This window comes from Ranitomeya variabilis, chromosome 8 (assembly GCF_051348905.1).
Source record: "Ranitomeya variabilis isolate aRanVar5 chromosome 8, aRanVar5.hap1, whole genome shotgun sequence".
In the NCBI taxonomy this organism is placed as follows: Eukaryota; Metazoa; Chordata; class Amphibia; order Anura; family Dendrobatidae; genus Ranitomeya; species Ranitomeya variabilis.
Genome location: NC_135239.1, coordinates 108229127 through 108252177, shown reverse-complemented (window position 1 = coordinate 108252177; position 23051 = coordinate 108229127). Strand labels below are relative to the sequence as shown.

The following is a 23051-nucleotide window of genomic DNA, read 5'->3' as shown; positions in this document are numbered from 1 at the left end:
GATGAAATTAAGTGGCTAGAAGGAGAGCATTCACGGTTGTAGATTTCCTAAAGAGATCAGTTTGTAGGCAATTTTTATCATCTCTTCTAATGGTGACATTCAGAAAGTCAATATAATTTTTGTCTGAGCAGTATGTAAGTTTTATATTGGATTAAGGTTTAACTCAGACATAAACTTTTCGAGTGATGCAGCTGACCCCTGCCAGATGAAAAATATGTCATCAATGTACCGCGTCCAAAAAAGATGTGGTCCATTAATGGCAGACCATCTGACAGGAACAAGTCCCTCTCCCACAGCCCCCAGGAACAGGTTGGCGCATGATGGTGCAAACGAAGCTGCCATAGCTGTTCCCTGCAGCTGTAGGTAGAAGGACTCCTTAAATAGAAAAAAAATAGTGAGATAAAGAAAACTTAAGTAGTTAAATAGCGAATAGACTCATAGGTGAATTAGTGGATGAAGTATTTAAAAAATATTCAGTTGCTTTTATGCCATCCACATGATGAATGCTGGTGCACAGCGACTCAACGTCGCATGTCACCAGTAAAGTATCAGCTTCGATACTGAGTCCATCGACTTTATTCAGAACATCACTTGTGCCCTTAGTGTAGGAAGGCAATACCCCCACCAGTGGTTGAAGTTCAGAATCCACAAAATTATTCACATTTTCTAAATGATTACCGCATCCTGATATGATGGGACGTCCTGGGGGTATACTTTGATTTTTTTGAACCTTAGGTAACAAATATAAGGTAGAAATTGATGGTTCACTTACTTGAAGGGCCATAAATAACTCTTTAGAAATAATCCCACTATCTTTGGCAGTTTGCAAAATACTAAGTAGCTCAGTCTGGAACTTGATTAGAGGATTATATGTTAATTTCTTATAACATTAAACATCCTTCAATTGCCGGAAGGCTTCAGCTTCGTACATAGATTTCGGCCAAACAACCACATTGCCCCCTATGTCAGCTGGTTTAAATATACCGTAACATCTTTTAAGCTCTGTAATTTCTTAAGGCTAAGTTTCTCATTGTAACTTGAGTTGTTAATTGAAGGGTAACAGGGAATTTTGATGAAATCTCTACTTATATCTTGACAAAAATATGAATTGGAGGACATGTGGATAATGGGGGAAATTTACGTGACTTTGGTAAAATGGATCTAGGTATCTTACCTGTATCAGCAGAATTATGCTCCCTTGCTAGATCCTCCAATGTGGCTAGTACCTCCTTTTCTGTCTCTATGGGAAATAATTTAATTTAATCATGAAAAAAAACACTTGAACAACAACTTCCTCACAAACAAATGCAGATCTTTCATCGCAGTGAATTGGTCAAATTGTGCTGTAGGGCAAACATTAGGCCCTTATTTTACACATTAAGCTCAGTAAAAGATTAATGCGCTGACCTCTCCCGGATCCTCTCATATCAGTGGCCCATAATATGCACTATATAAACCTCTGGTACACACCAGCTGACACCACCTGAAGAAGGAAAGGTCCCAAAATGTGCATCCGGGCGTGTCTCCATACTCCCAGGTAATCCATTGCCCTTCTGCCTATGTAATGGCTTAATTTCCTGCTTGTGACCATTTGATGCTGCATCTCAGTCTTATAAATAGCCTTCATATATTCATGTGATTTACAGCATCTCTTGCTCAATCATCTTATTGCACATACCGTGAAGAATTCTAATGATCAGTCTATAATTCCACTTTCCCCTCCCCCTTCTTTTCCTTCTCCCCCACTTTCCACTCTTCCAGAAGCACTTTATTTGAGATAGTTTGAGTGTTGTTGTATTGTTTTTTTGTTTTTTTTTTGTTTTTTTTTTAATACATGAAGCTTTTGCTGACATATCACTGTTGATTTTCCTTGTGGTCTCCTCATTGCTTGCACTGCATTGTATGACACATAATTATTCATTATTATTTATTTGGCTGTGTAGGTGCACATATACACTTTTTTACATATATTTTTCACCACTATTTTTATTTCTTCTTGTCACACTGACAGTATATCATTGGTCCTTATGTGCCTTTTTTGTCATTTATTATGTGCAATATGTATATCATTCTTTGGTAGATAATACTGGGGTATTGTATGTTAACACTGATACATTTTTTAATATTGATTCTTTAGTTATTGATATTAATTAATCTACATTTTTTATATATTGTGTTAACTTGTCATGTGCGTGGGCACCTTGTTCTTATTTGTTGTGTTATATTTTACCTTCACTATTAAAGGTATTTTAGCCTTAATTTTTCTTTTTCTTGTCCTACTACTTCTTGACCCCTGTTCGGTGTTTTCCTCTTTTTGGTTTTACACCATTTCTGAATGGTCTGCCATTCTTTCTGATACAGGAGATGTATATAACTTTCTGACTATGCCTTCATTATTTGTGATATATGGAGCGCCCCCTACCACAGGGCCATCGAGTCCTAAGTGCCGGGTCTCCCTTCCTTCTCTGTCGATGTCACGGTGGCTAGACCCCGGCCTGTGACCCTGTTAAGGGGGATCCAATAAAGGAATAACAGTTCGATGTGTGGGTGATAGTGATGATGTGGTGCAGTGCCGGTCACGGTAATTAACGAGAACACCAGGTTGCAGTCTCTTTACCTCTTTACTGAAGGCTCAGGATCCTCAGTCTGGAATACGGTTAACCAGGTGGTGAGAGTCCGGCTGGTCCGATGGCACCTCCAGAGCTCCCTTTGCAGGTGGAAAACTGTGCCTACCTTCTAGCGCTTGTGTGTTGTGGTCCTCCCCTGCGGTGCTTACGGGATAGTCCCCACAACTGTTGTGTCTGTTTCTGAAGTTCCCTCACAACTCAATCAAGATGTTCTGCTTCGTCCCCCAGATTATATGGCTAGGACGCACCCATATGACGGGTAGGCTCGGAGTTCTTCCGGGACCCTAGAGTCGCCCCTCTCCTCATGTTGCACCCTATGTCCTCTTAGGTGATTTGGGTGAGACAGCCCGCCTATAACTGACTGTCCTGCCAAAGGTTTGAAGTTAGGCCTGGAGCTCTATACTTCCTCGGCGTTTCCGGCCACCGGCTGCGCACCTCAGTAGGATGTTGCCTCGACTTACAGCACGACTCCTACTGGTGTTTCTCCTTGTTGCGTTGATCTCGTTTCTCACCCTCCTCGATACACCTCGCTTCTTATCCTTTCTTAGGGTACCGCCACGATCAGGTGCAGGCGCGGTCCCGTAACGTTCTCTCTGTTCGCTAGGCCTCTGTCAGGATCCCACCCCTGACAAGGACCCCCCTGAGTCTCTCCCCGCAACACCCTCTGCCACTGGATGTTGCCTGTTCGATTCCCAGTCAGCTTCTTCTCTCACTTCCTATCTAACCCCCAGTTTTACCAGACTGTGAGGAGTGGCCTAATACATAGCGCCTTTAGCTCCCCCTGGAGGCCAGACTGTGAAGTGCATTGGTGTCTGTGATACCAGGTCAGGTGAACTCCTTCAGTGCCATCAGACGTACCATCACTCCCCTTAGTGGCGGAGCATCAGTACTGCAACGACCAGGACTCTGGGGCGCTGCATATACATCTATTGCTGTGTCCAATACGTGCTCTCCTATGATTAAAATTACAGCCCTCTCCAGTCTTTGTAGGTGAGAAAACTTGCTAAATCATCAGTGTATCTATTACTCATTTTCCCCACTGTACCTGTGAATGCATGAACACACAGAAGACTATATAAGGTGTATGTAAATCTATATCTGTGTTATAGGCTTTATTTCATTTAGAATGACTGATTAATCATTAGGTCTTATACTTTTCATTTTGTATATATCTGGGGAAACCGGGGACTATTTTCTGTGATAAACAGTTTATAGTTTGGAATTGCAGCAAACAATTTGCTGCATTATAAGGTCATCTCTAGTTAATTTTTCACACGAACAACTACACTTTGACCTTTGCTCTGCGAGATGAGCGTCTGGCAGGATCTCTGTTTCATATGTCAATGTCTAAGTGAAAACGTAAACACGTATATCTAACTCAGCGGTGAGCAGCGGTTCAAAGTAAGTTGATTCCATTTTATAATCTATTTCTTTTTTTCAAGCATCAGGTCTGTAATTGTTTGGCTTTTCAAGAGGACAGTTACAATAACTGTCTTTATTTCAATACAAAGTCATTTTTCATATTGAGTGCTTAGCAATCACTTATGTAAAAGATTATAATGGCAGGTTTATACATATTGTCCAGAGGAAAGGTTAATAATAAAGCTGCAAATTGCCTCTTCTGAGAAAAAGGGGTCTTAACTCTATAGCGCCAACTGTTGGAAGTAGCGATCCTACAAGTCACAATCAACCCTTTAACGAGTCGTGCAATATGACTTAGGATAAAAGCCAAAATAATAATAAAGCAGCATTTTTCATGTCTGTAAAAACTGAACACTGAGGGGGAAAAAAGCAATGTCATACACGCAGCTGCTGCTTCAACAATTCAGAATTCTCAATACGCAGAGCAAACTACGTTATAAAGGGCTGTCGTCTTTTCTTCTACTCTAGCAATAGATGACCACAGCAAAGTTACATGTTTTGTAGTTTCTATGAGAATCGTTTTCGAGATCAATGTAACAGACGGGACACAATAAAGGTTTCAAGGTTTCTGCTGAAATCCAACCAGATATTTAATAAAAAAAACAAAACAAAAAAACAATTACCCAGGTCTGCAAGGGTAAAATTGTTTGAAAAGTAAGAGGTGATTTTTTATTTAAATAAACTTTTGATTCCTGAACTCCGTAAAAATACACTGTGCACCGTACTTTGAACCCTCTGCGTGACCTTTTGCTGAATGATTTTGGTGTCATTAGATTGGCTATAAATTAATGGACGCTGAAGGTCTAAAGGGAAGAAAGAAAGCTTTAGTTTTGGCGTGCCTACGATCTGGAGGGAACCGTAAAATCCTAGTCATGAAGGCTACTTTTGTATGTACAACATGGAGGCGTTCAATTTTAAAAATAAAGCCCTACGTGATGGTTAATAATAGAAGTGTTTCTTTTTAAAATCAGGGCATAAGAAAACATAAGAATCAGTCATTGGATTTGAAAAAATCATAATCCAAAATTTTGCATATCTGTGCAAAATAGAAGGCAAAATAGACACTTTGATTTATTGACATTATCGGATGCTAGTTGCTACCCATTTCCACAAATCATGGAGTAGCTCTACACATGATAGAAGATGTCTGCAAAGCTGTAATGGCAAGATCTAGGAGACAAACAAGGCTTTTAATGGAGTCAAAAAGTTGCCATGAAAGATTTATGAATTATACTAACTGATTTTAAAATGATACATCATATATTGAAAGTGCTGGACTGCCCTCAAACCCTTAAGAAATAATAGATAGTACAAAAAGAAGGAAAATAATGAGAACATAGTAGAAGCCCACACTGAATACACAGAAAATAATTAAATTAAAATAAAAAATAAGAGCCCACTATAGGTTTTCCTAAACTGATTTATTAAATAACTTGTCCCAGTCCACACTTTTACTTTGCACGGCCGTGGCTGTGATTACAATGCACTCCAGTGGTTCAGTATGATTCTAAGCACATTCTGAGGGATACATAATGGCCCTCGCATATGATTCCCCTCACTGTCTCACATAAATCTTTCTCTATTTGATAACATAATCCAATCTTTTTTCTAATATAATTTAAATACAAAGTCTGTGGTTCCCTCACTACTCTAGTAATGGCTTTTATTTTTCTTTTACTACCATGTTTTCCCGAAAAAAGCTCTAGCATGATTTTACAGGATTTTTGGAGTATGCTTGACATATAAGCCCTACTACAAAAATAAGCTGTAGTTATAGTAAGGCCGGAGTCACACTACCGTAGAATACGGGCGAGTGCTATGTGAGAAAACATCGCATAGCACCCGAACCAGAGTTAATCTATGAGGCACCTCACATCACCGTACTTTTTCTCAGGCATATTCGACGTGCGTGTAAAATCGCAGCATGCTGCGATTGTACGATTATATATCGTTCGAGACTCACCAATGCAAGCCTATGGGTGCGAGAAAAACTCGGACACCACAAGGACCATTTGTCTAGCTTGTGACAAATACAATACACATTTACCTCATTTAAGCCCACTGAGCCATTACATTCAATGGGGAAAATCAGTGAGAAATGTAAAGCAATACGCATGTCATTGCAATTGCATTACACATGGATGACCATACAGAGAACACTCGTACGACTCTCGGCAGGGAGACTCTGACCGATTTTTCATACGTTAAGTGTGACTCCAGCCTAAGGATCAGCATTTTGTGGGTGGGGTAGGCAAACTTGTCAATTGCCCAGAGCCCCCACTCTCTTAGAGACCCTCCAGCATTTCTATTCCAAGATTAAGGCTATGTGCCCACGTAGAAAGGAGCTCTGCGGATTTTTCCGCAGCGGATTTCAGAAATCCGCAGGTAAAAGGCACTGCGTTTTACCTGCGGATTTACCACGGATTTTGTGCGGATTCCACCTGCGGTTTTAGACCTGTGGATTCCTATTATGGAGCAGGTGTAAACCGCTGCGGAATCCGCACAAAGAATTGAAATGCTGCGGAATGTAACCCGCAGCGTTTCCACGCTTTTTTTTCCGCAGCATGGGCACTGCGGATTGCGTTTTCCATAGGTTTACATTGTACTGTAAACCAGGGCCGGACTGGGACTAAAATTCAGCCCGGGCATTTTAAGTTACACAGGCCCACTTGTCACATGGTGACTGTATAATACCTTTGTACACTAGTAGACAGGGCCGGTTTTAGGCAAAGTGGGGCCCTGTTGTGAATTCTGTTCTTGAACTCCCTCCTGTGGTTATGAATGGTACTTCAGCGAGTTCTGTCCATGGACTCCCTCTGGTGGCTGTGAGTGGAGCTGCTGGTTCTGAGGTTCCTTCCCCAGCTGACCTCGTTTAGGCCTTGGCTGGCTACTCTATTTAACTCCAGTCAGATCGTTACCTGATGCCAGCTGTCAATGTCCTAGTACTGGTTCAGTTTTCTTGGATCTTTCAGATGACCTGTCTACTTCAGCAAAAGCTAAGTCCCTGCTAGCTTATTTGTTACCATTGTGTTTTTGTCCAGCTTGCTATTATCATTTTGTCTTGTTAGCTGGAAGCTCTGGGATGCAGAGTGGCACCACCGCGCCATGAGTCGGTGCGGTGCTCTCTTGCACACTCTGCGTGTTTTTTTGTTAGTTTTTTATGCTGACCGCAAAGATACCTTTTCTATCCTCAGTCTGTTTAGTTAAGTCTGGCCTTTGCTGAAACCTATTTCATTCCTGTGTTTGTGACTTCCATCTTAACTGACAGTCAATATATGTGGGGGGGCTGCCTATTTCTTTGGGGAATTTCTCTGAGGCAAGGTAGGCTGTATTTTCTATCTTTAGGGGTAGTTAGCTCTTAGGCTGTGAAGAGGCGTCTAGGCAGAGTCAGGAACGCTCCACAGCTATTTCTAGTTGTTGTGATAGGATTAGGGGTTGCGGTCAGCAGAGCTCCCACTTCCCAGAGCTCGTCCTGTATTAATAGTTTGCTCATCTGGTCATTTCTAGTGCTCTTAACCACCAGTTCAATCATAACAGTACAGCTGGCCAGTAAAGTGTTAATGCATCTCAATAGAGGGATAAGAGAAGTTCTGAGACCATTTTTTTTTTTTCCTCTGCAGCGTGTTTTGTTTCTCTTTTCCCCTAAATCTCTGGGTGGTTCAGGACACAGGTGTAGATATGGACATTCAAGGTCTGTCCTCTTGTGTGGATCAACTCACTGCAAGGGTACAAGGTATTCAAGATTATGTAGTTCAGAACCCGATGTTAGAACTCAGAATTCCAATTCCTGATTTGTTTTCTGGGGATAGATCTAAGTTCCTGAATTTCAAAAATAATTGTAGACTGTTTTTTGCTTTGAAACCCCGCTCCTCTGGTGACTCCATTCATCAAGTAAAAATCATTATTTCTTTGCTGCGTGGCGACCCTCAAGACTGGGCATTTTCCCTTGCGCCAGGAGATCCTGCACTGCGTAATGTAGATGCGTTTTTTCTGGCGCTTGGATTGCTTTATGATGAACCAGATTCAGTGGATCAGGCAGAGAAAATTTTGCTGGCTTTGTGTCAGGGTCAGGATGAAGCGGAGGTATATTGTCAGAAGTTTAGAAAGTGGTCTGTGCTTACTCAGTGGAATGAATGTGCCCTGGTGGCAATTTTCAGAAAGGGTCTTTCTGAAGCCCTTAAGGATGTTATGGTGGGATTCCCCACGCCTGCTGGTCTGAATGAGTCTATGTCTTTGGCCATTCAGATCAATCGACGCTTACGTGAGCGCAAAAATGTGCACCATTTGGCGGTGTTTTCTGAGCAGAAGCCTGAGCCTATGCAATGTGACAGGACCTTGACCAGAGCTGAACGGCAAGAGTACAGACATCAGAATGGGCTGTGTTTCTACTGTGGTGACTCCACTCATGCTATCTCTGATTGTCCTAAGCGCACTAAACAGTTCGCCAGGTCTGCCACCATTGGTATGGTACAGCCAAAATTTATTTTGTCCGTTACTCTGATTTGCTCTTTGTCGTCCTAGTCTGTTATGGCATTTTGGATTCAGGCGCTGCCCTGAATTTGATGGACTTGGAGTTTGCCAGGCGCTGTGGTTTTTTCTTGGAGCCCTTGCAGTATCCTATTCCATTGAGAGGAATTGATGCTACACCTTTGGCCAAGAATAAGCCTCAGTACTGGACTCAATTAACCATGTGCATGGCTCCTGCACATCAGGAGGATATTCGCTTTTTGGTATTGCATAATCTGCATGATGTGGTCGTTTTCGGTTTGCCATGGCTACAGGTCCATAATCCAGTATTGGATTGGAAATCAATGTCTGTATCCAGTTGCGGTTGTCAAGGGGTACATGGGGATGTCCCATTGTTGTCTATTTCGTCTTCCCATCCTTCTGAAGTCCCTGAGTTCTTGTCAGATTACCGGGATGTATTTGATGAGCCCAAATCCAGTGCCCTACCTCCTCATAGGGATTGCGATTGTGCTATTAATTTGATTCCTGGTAGTAAGTTTCCGAAGGGCCGACTGTTCAATTTATCTGTGCCAGAACACGCTGCAATGCGGAGTTATATAAAGGAGTCCTTGGAGAAAGGGCATATTCGCCCGTCGTCGTCACCGTTGGGAGCAGGGTTCTTTTTTGTGGCTAAGAAGGATGGTTCTTTGAGACCTTGTATAGATTACCGCCTTCTCAATAAAATCACCGTCAAATTTCAGTACCCTTTGCCGCTACTGTCTGATTTGTTTGCTCGGATTAAGGGGGCTAGCTGGTTCACCAAGATAGATCTTCGAGGGGCGTATAATCTTGTGCGTATTAAACGGGGCGACGAATGGAAAACAGCATTTAATACGCCCGAGGGCCATTTTGAGTACTTGGTGATGCCACTCGGGCTTTCTAATGCTCCATCTGTGTTTCAGTCCTTTATGCATGACATCTTCCGAAAGTACCTGGATAGATTCATGATTGTATATTTGGATGATATTTTGGTCTTTTCGGACGATTGGGAGTCTCATGTGAAGCAGGTCAGAATGGTGTTCCAGGTCCTTCGTGCTAATTCCTTGTTTGTGAAGGGGTCTAAATGTCTCTTTGGAGTTCAGAAGGTTTCATTTTTGGGCTTCATTTTTTCCCCTTCTACTATCGAGATGGACCCTGTTAAAGTTCAGGCCATTTATGATTGGACTCAGCCTATTTCTGTGAAGAGCCTTCAGAAATTCCTGGGCTTTGCTAATTTTTACCGTCGCTTCATCGCTAATTTTTCTAGTGTTGTTAAACCATTGACTGATTTAACCAAGAAGGGTGCGGATGTGGTCAATTGGTCCTCTGCGGCCGTTGAGGCTTTTCAGGAGCTGAAGCGTCGTTTTTCTTCTGCCCCTGTGTTGTGTCAGCCAGATGTTTCGCTCCCGTTTCAGGTCGAGGTGGATGCTTCTGAGATTGGAGCAGGGGCAGAGTTTTGTCTCAGAGAAGTTCTGATGGCTCTGTGATGAAACCATGTGCTTTCTTTTCTAGAAAGTTTTCGCCTGCTGAGCGCAATTATGATGTGGGCAATCGAGAGTTGTTGGCTATGAAGTGGGCGTTTGAGGAGTGGCGACATTGGCTTGAAGGAGCCAAACATCGCGTGGTGGTCTTGACGGATCACAAGAATCTGACTTTTATCTCGAGTCTGCCAAGCGGTTGAATCCTAGACAGGCTCGATGGTCGCTGTTTTTCTCCCGCTTCAATTTTGTGGTTTCGTACCTTCCGGGTTCTAACAATGTGAAGGCTGATGGCCTTTCAAGGAGTTTTGTGCCTGATTCTCCGGGAGTTCCTGAGCCGGCTGGTATTCTCAAAGAGGGGGTAATTTTGTCTGCCATCTCCCCTGATTTGCGGCGGGTGCTGCAGGAGTTTCAGGCTGATAGCCCTGACCGTTGCCCAGCGGAGAAGCTGTTTGTCCCTGATAGATGGACTAGTAGAATTATCTCTGAGGTTCATTGTTCGGTGTTGGCTGGTCATCCTGGAATCTTTGGTACCAGAGATTTGGTGGCTAGATCCTTTTGGTGGCCTTCCTTGTCACGAGATGTGCATTCTTTTGTGCAGTCCTGTGGGACTTGTGCTCGGGCTAAGCCCTGCTGTTCTCGTGCCAGTGGGTTGCTTTTGCCCTTGCCGGTCCCGAAGAGGCCCTGGACGCATATTTCCATGGATTTTATTTCAGATCTCCCTGTCTCTCAGAGGATGTCAGTTATCTGGGTGGTTTGTGATCGCTTCTCTAAGATGGTCCATTTGGTACCTTTGCCTTCCTCCTCTGATTTGGTTCCATTGTTTTTCCAGCATGTGGTTCGTTTACATGGCATTCCGGAGAACATCGTGTCGGACAAAGGTTCCCAGTTTGTTTCAAGATTTTGGCGGTCCTTTTGTGCTAAGATGGGCATTGATTTGTCTTTTTCTTCAGCTTTCCATCCTCAGACAAATGGCAAAACCGAACGAACCAATCAGACTTTGGAAACATATCTGAGATGCTTTGTTTCTGCTGATCAGGATGATTGGGTGTCCTTCTTGCCTTTGGCTGAGTTCGCCCTTAATAATCGGGCCAGCTCGGCCACTTTGATTTCACCTTTTTTCTGTAATTCTGGTTTCCAACCTCGTTTTTCTTCAAGGCAGGTTGAGCCTTCGGACTGTCCTGGTGTGGATTCTGTGGTGGACAGGTTGCAGCAGATTTGGACTCATGTGGTGGACAATTTGACATTGTCCCAGGAGAAGGCTCAACGTTTCGCTAACCGCCATCGCTGTGTTGGTCCCCGACTTCGTGTTGGGGATTTGGTTTGGGTGTCGTCTCGTTATGTTCCTATGAAGGTTTCGTCTCCTAAGTTTAAGCCTCGTTTCATTGGTCCTTATAAGATTTCTGAAATTCTTAATCCTGTGTCATTTCGTTTGGACCTTCCGGCTTCTTTCGCCATCCATAATGTGTTCCATAGGTCGTTATTGCGGAGATATGTGGCTCCTATGGTTCCCTCCGTTGATCCTCTGGCCCCGGTGTTGGTTGAGGGGGAGTTGGAGTATGTGGTGGAGAAGATTTTGGATTCTCGTATTTCGAGACGGAAACTTCAGTACCTAGTCAAGTGGAAAGGTTATGGTCAGGAGGATAATTCCTGGGTAGTTGCCTCTGATGTGCATGCTGCCGATCTTGTTCGTGCCTTTCATTTGGCTCATCCGGATCGGCCTGGAGGCTCTGGTGAGGGTTCGGTGACCCCTCCTCAAGGGGGGGGGGGTACTGTTGTGAATTCTGTTCTTGAACTCCCTCCTGTGGTTATGAATGGTACTTCGGCGAGTTCTGTCCATGGACTCCCACTGGTGGCTGTGAGTGGAGCTGCAGGTTCTGAGGTTCCTTCCCCAGCTGACCTCGTTTAGGCCTTGGCTGGCTGCTCTATTTAACTCCAGTCAGATCGTTACCTGATGCCAGCTGTCAATGTCCTAGTACTGGTTCAGTTTTCTTGGATCTTTCAGATGACCTGTCTACTTCAGCAAAAGCTAAGTCCCTGCTAGCTTATTTGTTACCATTGTGTTTTTGTCCAGCTTGCTATTATTTTGTCTTGTTAGCTGGAAGCTCTGGGATGCAGAGTGGCACCACTGTTATGATCCTTAGTGGCTGAGGATCACAGATAGGACTAGCTAAGTTACTGAACATAGAACAAGCTCTAGGGAGGTGGTAACTGGACTGACCGCAAAACCTGATCCTAACCGAACACACTAAAGGTAGCCGGTGAACGTGCCTAAATTCCTGGACGTCTCGACGCAGCCTGAGAAACTTGCTACCCCTATAGAGAAAGTAAGACCTCACTTGCCTCAGAGAAATGACCCCAAAGATATAGGAAGCCCCCAACAAATAATAACGGTGAGGTAAGGGGAAAATACAAAACGTAGAAATGAAAACAGATTCAGCAAATGAGGCCCACTAATACTAGATAGCAGAGGACAGGCAGGGAACTGTGCGGTCAGTAAAAAACCCTATACAAAATATCCACGCTGAGAGTTCAAGAACCCCCACACCAACTAACGGTGTGAGGGGAGAAACTCAGCCCCCTAGAGCTACCAGCAAGCAAGGAAATCACATATTAGCAAGCTGGACAAGAAACAAAAATAAACCAAGAAACATATGACCACTGATGGTCAAAAAAATGAACCAAGCAAAACTTAGCTTCTCTTGAAGAGACTGATAACGAAGGACTGCAGGAGAGCTCCAAAATAGCACTGAAGACATTGACAGCAGGCAACAACTGAGAGTCCAGGTGAACTAAATAGGAAACAGCTAACAGATAACGAGACAGCTGATCAAACCTCAGACCTGCAGAATGACACAAAGAGCCACCAGAGGGAGCCAAAAGACAGCACTCACACAGTACCAGTTGTGACCACAAGAGGGAGCCCAAAAACAGAGTTCACAACAGTACCCCCCCCCTTGAGGAGGGGTCACCGAACCCTCATCAAAACCCCCAGGGCGATCAGGATGAGCCACATGGAAAGCATGAACCAAATCGGCCGCATGAACATCAGAGGCGACAACCCAGGAATTATCCTCCTGACCATAGCCCTTCCACTTAACCAAATACTGAAGCCTCCGTCTAGAAATACGAGAATCCAAGATCTTCTCCACCACGTACTCCAATTCGCCCTCAACCAGCATCGGGGCAGGGGGTTCAACAGAGGGAACCACAGGCACCACATACCTCCGCAACAAAGACCTATGGAACACGTTATGAATGGCAAACGTCGCTGGGAGGTCCAAACGAAATTACACCGGGTTAAGGATTTCCAAAATCTTATAAGGACCGATGAAGCGAGGCTTGAATTTAGGAGAGGAAACCTTCATAGGAACATACCGAGAAGACAGCCATACCAAATCCCCAACAAGAAGTCGGGGACCCACACCGCGACGTCGGTTGGCAAAGCGCTGAGCCTTCTCCTGTGACAACTTCAAATTGTCCACCACATGGTTCCAAATCTGTTGCAACCTATCCACCACAGAACGTCAGGACAGTCAGAACAGGACAGTCAGAAGGCTCCCCAGGACAGTCAGAAGGCTCCCCAGGACAGTCAGAAGGCTCAACCTGACCCGAGGAAAAACGAGGATGAAAACCAGAATTGCAGAAAAAAGGCGAAACCAAAGTAGCAGAACTAGCCCGATTATTAAGGGCAAACTCGGCCAATGGCAAAAAAGTCACCCAATCATCCTGATCAGCAGAAACAAAACATCTTAAATAAGTTTCCAAGGTCTGATTAGTTCGCTCGGTTTGGCCATTCGTCTGAGGATGGAAGGCCGACGAAAAAGACAAATCAATGCCCATCTTAGCACAAAAGATCCGCCAAAATCTGGACACAAACTGGGATCCTCTGTCAGACACCATATTTTCAGGGATGCCGTGCAAGCGAACCACATTCTGAAAAAATAGAGGAACCAAATCGGAGGAGGAAGGCAACTTAGGCAAGGGCACCAAATGGACCATTTTGGAAAAACGATCGCACACCACCCAGATGACAGACATTCTCTGAGATACTGGAAGATCCGAAATAAAATCCATGGAAATGTGCGTCCAAGGCCTCTTCGGGACAGGCAAAGGCAAAAGCAAACCGCTGGCACGAGAACAGCAAGGCTTAGCCCTAGCACAAATCCCACAGGACTGCACAAAGGAACGCACATCCCGCGACAAGGAAGGCCACCAGAAGGACCTAGCCACCAAACCTCTGGTACCAAGAATCCCAGGATGGCCTGCCAACACCGAAGAATGAACCTCGGAAATAACTCTGCTGGTCCATCTATCTGGGACAAACAGTGTCTCTGGTGGGCAACGGTCAGGTCTATCCGCCTGAAATTTCTGCAGCACTCGTCGCAAATCTGGGGAAATGGCAGACAAAATCACTCCCTCTCTGAGGATACCAGCTGGCTCTGAAACTCCCGGAGAGTCAGGCCCAAAACTCCTAGAAAGAGCATCAGCCTTCACGTTCTTCGAACCAGGCAGGTACGAGACCACGAAATCGAAACGGGAGAAAAACAACGACCAACGAGCCTGTCTAGGATTCAGCCGCTTGGCAGACTCGAGATAAATCAGATTTTTGTGATCAGTTAAGACCACTACACGATGCTTAGCTCCCTCGAGCCAATGTCGCCACTCCTCAAATGCCCACTTCATAGCCAACAACTCCCGATTACCGACATCATAATTCCGCTCGGCAGGCGAAAACTTTCTTGAAAAGAAAGCACAAAGCTTCATCACAGAGCAATCAGAGCTTCTCTGCGACAAAACAGCCCCTGCTCCAATCTCAGAAGCATCAACCTCGACCTGAAAAGGAAGAGAGACATCAGGCTGACACAAAACTGGAGCCGAAGAAAACCGACGCTTCAGCTCCCGAAAGGCTTCCACGGCCGCAGGAGACCAATTAGTCACATCAGAACCCTTCTTGGTCAAATCCGTCAAGGGTTTAACCACGCCAGAAAAATTTGCAATGAAGCGACGGTAAAAATTAGCAAAACCCAAGAACTTCTGAAGACTCTTAACTAGGGTTGAGCGACTTTTATTTCTTAAAGATCGAGTCGGGTTTTGTGAAACCCGACTTTGTCCAGAGTCGAGTCGAGTGCAGTCGGCCGATTATCGCTCAAAGTCGGGGATCGACCGAAACACGAAACCCAATGCAAGTCAATGGGGAAGCATAGTCGGCAGTAAGTGGAGGCCAGGAAAACACCTACAGTGCCCATTTTAATGCCAAAAACATCCATTCTTGTTTCTGAAGCTTGTCAATCTTAATTAACTTTATAATAATAGTTGTTCAATGGAACTTGGGGGTCATTTGGCAAAAGTTGTGGGGGGTAGGGCTGGTTCAAGGTTTTAGTGGGCCCAGGAATCGTGGACTACGTCACGGCGGTGGAGCAGGGAGAGGTAAGTATTTCAACGTTGCAAGTGCTGTGGTCCTGAGCAAGCAGGGGGGCACACTTGTTCGCATTGGCACTGGCACAGAGCCCCTCAAAGTACAGCGGTGTGTTTGCACGGCGGGGGCGCCTCCCACCAGCAGCGACACTTTTGCGTACTCTGAGGGGCCCTGTGCCAGTGACGTCGCCAACGAGTATGCCCTCCCCACCTGATGAAGGAACCTGCACTTTCATCTGCACCTTCCTTTGTCCCTGTGTAAGGTGGTATAACATGCGGGAAGGGGAACCTTACTTTCAGCAGGGTCAGATTCTGGCTGTGTAGAGTGCAAGGGGAAATGTAGTGGTCTAGGTCAATGTACCAGCAGACTCATCTAGCAGTGGCTGGGCAATGGGCAGGATGAGGAGGAAACAGATATAGGGCCAAAGAATAAAGTAGGCTAAATGCAGTTCAAAATTGGTAACAGGACTAAACAGGCGGCATTGCTTTGTTCAGTGGAGTAGCAAACCCAGGAGCTGCAGACACTGTTTTAAGGGCCCAAACACACTAATAGGCCAAATGCAGTTTAATATCTGATACTTTAGGCCAAAAGCCTAAAGACTGAAGCTCAGCTTTATTCAGTTGAGGGCAAACACCAGGGAGGGGCAGACACCGTTAGTAGGCCCTAACCACCAATTTTTTAAAACACAGCGCTTAATGAGAGCCAGAAGGTTGAAGCTCAGCTTTATTCAGTTGAGGAAAAACACTAGGCAGGGGCAGACACCGTTAGTAGGCCGTAACCAAAGTTGAAGGCCAAATGCAGTTTAATATCTGATACTATAGGCCGAAAGCCAGAAGGTGGAAGCTCAGCTTTATTCAGTTGAGGGCAAACACCAGGGAGGGGCAGACACCGTTAGTAGGCCCTAACCACCAATTTTTTAAAACACAGCACTTAATGAGAGCCAGAAGGTTGAAGCTCAGCTTTATTCAGTTGAGGAAAAACATCAGGCAGGGGCAGACACCGTTAGTAGGCCGTAACCAAAGTTGAAGGCCAAATGCAGTTTAATATCTGATACTATAGGCCGAAAGCCAGAAGGTGGAAGCTCAGCTTTATTCAGTTGAGGGCAAACACCAGGCAGGGGCAGACACCGTTAGTAGGCCGTAACCAAAGTTGAAGGCCAAATGCAGTTTAATTTCTGATACTATAGGCCGAAAGCCAGAAGGTGGAAGCTCCGATTTAGACAGTGGAGGACAATTTGAATTAGGGACTGCAGACAGACATAGTAGGCTGTCCCCTGTGGACCATGCATCCACCACATTAACCCATTGTGCCGTAATGGACACGTAATCTTCCGTGGCCATGCCTACAGGTCCATGCGTCTGTTGTCAGGTGCACCTTTGTACTCACAGATTGCCAGAGTGCATGGACAATGCGGTATTTTACATGCTGGTAGAGGGTTGGGATGGCTTTTCTCGCAAAAGAAGTGTCGACTGGTTAGCTTGTAGCGTGGTACAGCGTAGTCCATCATGGCCTTATTAATAGTAAATAAAATATATAACTAGGCTCTATGAACTTTTAAATAGGTTCCAGGGGTACACGGGCAGCATTGGTGTGGTCAGTGGAGGAGTATTGCAAGTAGGGGCCGCAGACAGGCTAACAAAGGCCTAAAATAACAAACAATAGGCAGGCATGGCAGTTTTAAATCGGTTACATGGATACACAGGCAGGCACTCCAGGCAGCATTGTGGTCAGTGGAGGAGTATTGCAAGTAGGGGCCGCAGACAGGCTATCAAAGGCCTAAAATAACAAACAATAGGCAGGCATGGCAGTTTTAAATCGGTTACATGGATACACAGGCAGGCAGCATTGTGGTCAGTGGAGGAGTATTGCAAGTAGGGGCCACAGACAGGCTATCAAAGGCCTAAAATAACAAACAATAGGCAGGCATGGCAGTTTTAAATCGGTTACATGGATACACAGGCAGGCAGCATTGTGGTCAGTGGAGGAGTATTGCAAGTAGGGGCCGCAGACAGGCTATCAAAGGCCTAAAATAACAAACAATAGGCAGGCATGGCAGTTTTAAATCGGTTACATGGATACACAGGCAGGCAGCATTGTGGTCAGTGGAGGAGTATTGCAAGTAGGGGCCGCAGACAGGCTAACAAAGGCCTAAAATAACAAACAATAGGCAGGCATGGCAGTTTTAAATCGGTTACATGGATACACAGGCAGGCAGCATTGTGGTCAGTGGAGGAGTATTGCAAGTAGGGGCCGCAGACAGGCTATCAAAGGCCTAAAATAACAAACAATAGGCAGGCATGGCAGTTTTAAATCGGTTACATGGATACACAGGCAGGCAGCATTGTGGTCAGTGGAGGAGTATTGCAAGTAGGGGCCGCAGACAGGCTAACAAAGGCCTAAAATAACAAACAATAGGCTGGCATGGCAGTTTTAAATCGGTTACATGGATACACAGGCAGGCAGCATTGTGGTCAGTGGAGGAGTATTGCAAGTAGGGGCCGCAGACAGGCTATCAAAGGCCTAAAAGAATAAACAATAGGCAGGCATGGCAGTTTTAAATCGGTTACATGGATACACAGGCAGGCAGCATTGTGGTCAGTGGAGGAGTATTGCAAGTAGGGGCCGCAGACAGGCTAACAAAGGCCTAAAATAAACAATAGGCAGGCATGGCAGATTTAAATCGGTTACATGGATACACAGGCAGGCAGCATTGTGGTCAGTGGAGGAGTATTGCTAGTAGGGGCCGCAGACAGGCTATCAAAGGCCTTAAATAACAAACAATAGGCAGGCATGGCAGTTTTAAATCGGTTACATGGATACACAGGCAGGCACTCCAGGCAGCATTGTGGTCAGTGGAGGAGTATTGCAAGTAGGGGCCGCAGACAGGCTATCAAAGGCCTAAAATAACAAACAATAGGCAGGCATGGCAGTTTTAAATCGGTTACATGGATGCACAGGCAGGCAGCATTGTGGTCAGTGGAGGAGTATTGCAAGAAGTGTCTGACACAGTTAGTACTCCCAAAAAATAAATAGATGTTAATGTCTCGCAAAACAACTATAAATAAATAAAAGGGTGGCATGCTTAGGTACAGGGGTGGGCTCATCTGCAGAGTTTATGACAAAGTAATTTGGCAGTAAATTAGTATTTACTGGTGTCAATATAGGACACTGACCCAGACTACTTTAACTAGCATCATAGATGTCAACAAATTGGTATTGTTTGTCAGCGCCAGGCATTGATTGATGTCAGCGCATAGACTAAACATTGGTGGAGCTGTGCGAGATAATTTTGCACGTGGTACAGCACAGTTCGAGCTGGGGGGGGGAACTCTCTTGTGGCCGGCGGTACCGTCCCAGGGCCCCTCATGTTACAACGGTGTGTCTGACGTTGGGTGCGCACCACCACCACCAGAGACACTACATTGTACTATGAGGGACCCAGTAGCAGTGCCGTCGACCAAAAGCGAGCACACCCACCTCTTCTGACAAACAGCACTGTAACTAACGGGTGCTTGCGCCAAGTGTCGAGAGTGAGACAACGGCCCCGTGGGGGGAGTTTTCCCATTGGGGGATGTGTAAACATGTCGTATGCTGGACAAACAGCTGCTGCAAATTAACAGATTGGAACACTCAGTAAGACCAGTCCACAAGCAAGACCTTTTTATAGGAAAGCTAGGTGTCAGCCGGGAAAGGTGGGGCAAAATAATTTGAAATCCAGGAGTGGTTCATTTTAATGAAGGTGAGATCATCCACATTTTGGGTAGCCAGATGAGTCCTTTTTTCGGTTAATATTGAACCAGCAGCACTGAATACTCTTTCTGATAGCACACTAGCTGCTGGGCAAGCAAACTCCTGCAACGCATATTCTGCCAATTCAGGCCAGGTGTCTAATTTGGATGCCCAGTAATCAAATGGGAATGACGGTTGAGGGAGAACATCAATAAGGGCTGAAAAATAGTTAGTAACCATACTGGACAAATGTTGTCTCCTGTCACTTTGAATAGATGCTGCAGTACCTGTCTTGTCTGCGGTCATTGCGAAATCACTTCACAACCTGGTCAGAAAACCCCTCTGTCCAACGCCACTTCTGATCTGTGCACCTCTAACACCTCTGCCCTGTAGCCCCCTGCAGCTCGTGTGAGAACCATCACCGGCGCTGTGTGCTGGGAATGCCTGAATCAGACGGTCTACAAGAGTAGCTTGTTTGGTTGCTAATATTTGTTGGAGGTTCTCATGTGGCATAATATTTTGCAATTTGCCTTTATAGCGAGGGTCAAGGATGCAGGCCAACCAGTAATCGTCATCACTCATCATTTTAATAATGCGTGGGTCCTTTTTGAGGATACGTAAGGCATAATCCGCCATGTGGGCCAAAGTTCCAGTTGGCAAATCTGCGGTTGTGCTGGTTTGAGGGGCAGTTACAGACAAATCTACGTCACTTGTCTCCCTTACAAAAACAGAACCCGGCCTTGCAACGCCACTAATTTCTGTTGGCCCAGGAGAAGCTTCCTCATTAAAAAAGTACTCATCCCCATCATCCTCCTCGTCCTCCTCCTCCTCTTCGCCCGCTACCGCGTCCTCTACACGGCCCTGACCAGCCAATGGCTGACAGTCATCAAGGCTTTCCTCTTCCTCGGCTGCAGACGCCTGCTCCTTTATGTGCTTCAAACTTTGCATCAGCAGACGCATTAGGGGGATGCTCATGCTTATTATTGCGTTGTCTGCACTAACCAGCCATGTGCATTCCTCAAAACACTGAAGGACTTGACACAGGTCTTGTAGCTTCGACCACTGCACACCTGACAACTCCATGTCTGCCATCCAACTGCCTGCCCGTGTATCCTCCCACAAATACATAACAGCACGCCTCTGTTCGCACACTCTCTGAAGCATGTGCAGTGTGGAGTTCCACCTTGTTGCAACGTCGATGATTAGGCGATGCTGAGGAAGGTTCAAAGAACGCTGATAGTTCTGCATACGGCTGGAGTGTACAGGCGAACGGCGGATATGCGAGCAAAGTCTGCGCACTTTGAGGAGCAGGTCGGGTAACCCCGAATAACTTTTCAGGAAGCACTGCAGCACCAGGTTTAAGGTGTGAGCCAGGCAAGGAATGTGTTTCAGTTGGGAAAGGGCTATGGCAGCCATGAAATTCCTTCCGTTATCACTCACTACCTTGCCTGCCTCAAGATGTACAGTGCCCAGCCATGACTGAGTTTATTTCTGCAAGAACTCGGACAGAACTTCCGCGGTGTGTCTGTTGTCGCCCAAACACTTCATTGCCAATACAGCCTGCTGACGCTTGCCACTAGCTGTCCCATAATGGCACACCTGGTGTGCAACAGTGGCAGCTGCGGATGGAGTGGATGTGCGACTGCGGTCTGTGGACGAGCTCTCGCTTCTGCAGGAGAAGGAGGAGGGGGGGGCGAACGCCTACAGCCAACTCTTTCCTTGACCGTGGGCTAGGCAGAACTGTCCCAATATTGCTGTCCCCTGTGGAGCCTGCATCCACCACATTCACCCAGTGTGCCGTGATGGACATGTAACGTCCCTGGCCATGCCTACTGGTCCATGCATCTGTTGTCAGGTGCACCTTTGTAGTCACAGACTGCCTGAGTGCATGGACGATGCGGTCTTTAACATGCTGTTGGAGGGCTGGGATGGCTTTTCTAGTAAAGAAGTGCCGACTGGGTAGCTCGTAGCGTGGTACAGCGTAGTCCATCAGCGCTTTGAAAGCTTCGCTTTCAACTAACCGGTAGGGCATCATCTCTAATGAGATTAGTCTAGCAATGTGGGCGTTTAAACCCTGTGTACGCGGATGCGAGGATGAGTACTTCCTTTTCCTAACAAGAGTCTCATGTAGGGTGAGCTGGACTGGAGAGCTGGAGATCGTGGAACTAGCGGTGGTGCCGGTGGACATGGGTGAGTGAGAGAGGGTTGGAGATGGTATTCTTGCCGGTGCCCTACATGCAGTGCAGTAGTTCCTACTACTAACCTGGTGATTCCCTGACTGCTTTGGCCTGGCGACGAAAGCTGCACAGATACTGCAGGTGGTGTGGGAAAAGGTCGGCTTACAGGGAGGGAAGGGATGTAGCGTTGCTGACTAGCTTCATTGGCTGAGGGTGCTGCAACCTTTAGGGACGTTTGGTAGTTAGTCCAGGCTTGCAAATGCATGGTGGATAAATGTCTATGCATGCAACTTGTATTTAGACTTTTAAGATTCTGACCTCTGCTTAAGGTAGTTGAACATTTTTGACAGATGACTTTGCGCTGATCATTTGGATGTTGTTTAAAAAAATGCCAGACTGCACTCTTTCTACTATCGGATACCTTTTCAGGCATTGCAGACTGAGCTTTAACCGGATGGCCATGCTGTCCTCCAACTGGTTTTGGTTTTGCCACGCGTTTTTGGCCAGATACGGGCCCGGTAGATGGAACCTGTTGTGATGTTGATGCCTGCTGCGGCTCCTCCTCCTCCGCTTCAGAACTACTGCCGCCTGCACCCTGTTCCCCCAATGGCTGCCAATCGGGGTCCACAACTGGGTCATCTATGACCTCCTCTTCTATGTTGTGTGCAACTTCGTCTGTGTCACCGTGTAAGCCGGTGGTATTGCGTTCGTGACGGAGCACCATAGTCTCCGCTGGTTTTGATTCTGCCTCAGTACACTGCGAGGGCAATGTTCTGGTCTGAGTCAAAGGAACAGCATAGTAATCTGGCTGCGGCTGTGCATCTGTGCACTCCATGTCCGATTCAACTTCTAATGGGCATGGCCTGTTAACTGTTTCACTGTGTAACCCAGGAAAGGTATGTGTAAAGAGCTCCATGGAGTAACCTGTTGTGTCGACTGACGCATCCTTCACTGCTGTTCTGGGTGAAGGACACAAGGAAGCGACTTGTTCCTGACCGGGAGCATCCACTGACGATGCACTGCTCTGACATTTGGCACTTTCCGAGGAGGAGGCGAAAGAGTTAGAGGCAGAGTCAGCAATGAAAGCCAATACTTGTTCCTCCTGCTCCGGCTTCAAAAGTGGTTTTCCTACTCCCAGAAAAGAGAGCGTTCGAGGCCTTGTGTAGCCAGACAACGAACCTGGCTCAACAACTCGAGACTTAGGTGCTGTACTGCTTTTACCACGACCACTTGATGCTCCACCACCACTACCATCATTACCAGCTGACAATGACTGCCCACGGCCACGACCTCTTCCACTAGACTTCCTCATTGTTTGCAAAACGCAACCAAAGTAACGCTATTTGTTACTGTAAAACAACTTATAAGGTGAACTCAAACTTCTGTAGGATTTATATATACCTTTATAGGTGCCTGACACTGAAAGGAAAATCAGGCCCAATGTTACACACTAGGTTTTCTGTGCCCCAATAATTTGAGACAGATGGCACACACAGGACCAGCACTCAAGCAGAAATGCCAATCTTAATCTCCCACTATTTTTTTTTTTTTTTTCTGGGAGAATTTACCCTAAAAAAAAAAAGGCCCAGTATTACACAGTGGTTTTCGGTGGCACACAATGAGAGACAGATACCACACACAGCAATGGCACGGAGGCAGACTTGCCAATATTTATCTCCCACTAATTTTTTTTTTGGAAAAGGGAGAATGTACC

General features: G+C 45.8%; 1 protein-coding gene across 6 annotated transcripts in view; it reads left to right on the top strand.

Moving 5' to 3' along the window:
- The window catches only part of LOC143788704 (flavin-containing monooxygenase 5-like), a 269606-nt gene that overhangs the window by 103888 nt on the left and 142667 nt on the right, over positions 1–23051 (top strand). Inside the window, exon 1 of one of the 6 annotated variants that reach the window (XM_077278536.1) lies at positions 3825–4028. The exons of the other annotated variants lie outside the window; for them this stretch is intronic. The gene's annotated coding sequence lies outside the window, so the exon portion shown is untranslated. Of the gene's footprint in view, positions 1–3824; positions 4029–23051 lie in introns of those variants that run through there. 6 annotated transcript variants of the gene reach the window in all.